Genomic DNA, 2,065 nt, shown 5'->3' on the forward strand with positions numbered 1-2,065 from the left:
GTTGCAAAGTTGCTTATAGTCGATTGATTAAGGGGACCATCAAAATAAAATGTAACCATGTAAATGAAGTAGTGTTCATTGTGTGTTATAAATAATCATACTCTTAAACTTATAACCACAAATACGTAAGTATTATGATGTATTATAACTGTTATGATTATTCATGAGTTGATATAACATATAAGTTTTTTTATAATGCATTATGCATTCATTATAATGCCTTAAGAATACCCTTATAATGTATTATAAATACGGGCTTCATAGAAAGTGTTACCAGTAGTTTTATAACTTGATGAAATATATAGTTGTAAGTTATATACAAGCACCGATATGCCGTACATTTACTGTGAATTTCTGGCAACCACAGCTGCTATTGTTTTTTTTTAAACAAATTTCATGCAATATTTTTGCAATGCAGAGAACATAATATACAAGCTACAGTAAGGCTTTTCTTCCAGTACTCATTCTTGACTTATAGTAACAATTATTCAGACTCTGTGGAAACGAAGCAGAACTGAACCATTGCTAGGCAACAGGCTATGAACCTCCTGTAGCTTTAAGCAGGATGACTCTGCAATAGATACAGAAAAACACATCTTTCATGTCTAAGAGCTCAGACTTACATTCTCTTGATGCCGAAGGTTTGTGAACACAGAGGCCTAAGTTCTGTAAAAAAAAAGACTACAAGATACTTAAGAGCTGCAGACTCTAAAGAATGACAAAAAAAAACTCTGGCTGGTTTAGAAGGATTACTGATCTACCCTTGAGGAATTTCAGCCAGATATTTTGTGATGATTCATCAGCGGTTCTGCAATGTAACTCGAGCATCTGGGCCTTTAATGAGAGAATGAGATGTAGGAGGAGGAGGAGACGAGATGTCATCCTGTCTAGAAGACTTGAGAAGACTTGAGACTTGAGAAGACTGCCTTGTTAAATGAATATCACGAACCAATAAGCTCCATGGCTGGAATGGCTTTTTCTTAAGCAGAACAAACTTTAGAAGCTTTATTGGACAAATGAGACACTTTCACACATTGAGAAAAACACACAACCAAAATCGTTGAAATGAACAAAGAAAACCCCACATTTTATTGCACTTAAGTTATAAGAAAATAAAAAATTCTAAATGAATCAAACAAATACACAATCCCTTTAAGGTTTCTTTTTTTATCTGTCTGTTATGCCAGGCAGTTTACATAAACTGAAAAAATAAAACAGCTCCAACATCTGATTTCTCAAACCAGATTATAAATTAAACAGGAAGAAAAAGAAAAAAAAAAGCAGGAGAAAGAACAAGATTGTTTTTTCTTTTAATATACAGTGTTAAACCACTTTCACAGTTCAGCTTGAGTTGTGTGACTTGGAGGATGAGACGAATCGTTTGGCTACGGATGCGGTTACGTCCTGTTTATCGATGAAGCTGCTTTACCATTCAAAAAAACAAAAACAAAAACAAACAAACCCCATGAGAGCGTCACCAACGGAATCAGGTTAGCTCTAGCACTTTAAATGTAATCAAATGTCCATTTCTGTACACTAAGACCACCTTGTTTCTTCGGTAACTTAACGTCGGTTCCAACAATCTCATTTTTCAACTAATTAAAAACAAGAAGGGTATTCTTTTTCGTTGAAGCATACATTTCCACACAGAACAGACTGACAGAGCTTTTGTCCCAAGGAATGTGTGAACAATTTGCTCAAACACACACCCGCACGCACACCCAGTCATGCTCACAAACACGCGCAAAATAGTTTCTACACGTCCGTCGTTTCATCTCAGCAGACAAACCCGTCTCTGTCAGACATTCTCCCTCCTCTACGCCTCGTAGAGGCACATTTGGCTCAAGTGTCAGTGGCAAAAAAAGAGAAGCTGTTATGTTGATATCTTGCTTTTGTTGGTACGTTTGTTTGTGTCGTTTTTATAAGTTCAAACTCTACAAGTTACTTTTGTTTAGAATTTCGTCTGGGACTAAAACGTCACAGCCAGTTAAAGTTCCAACTTATTTTTCTGTGAGTCTAGCAGCATAAAATCCAGTTTGGCCACTGGGATGGACAGTACTGGGGG

This window comes from Sinocyclocheilus rhinocerous, unplaced genomic scaffold, assembly GCF_001515625.1.
Source record: "Sinocyclocheilus rhinocerous isolate Xijiao unplaced genomic scaffold, SAMN03320098_v1.1 scaffold1129, whole genome shotgun sequence".
In the NCBI taxonomy this organism is placed as follows: domain Eukaryota; kingdom Metazoa; phylum Chordata; class Actinopteri; order Cypriniformes; family Cyprinidae; genus Sinocyclocheilus; species Sinocyclocheilus rhinocerous.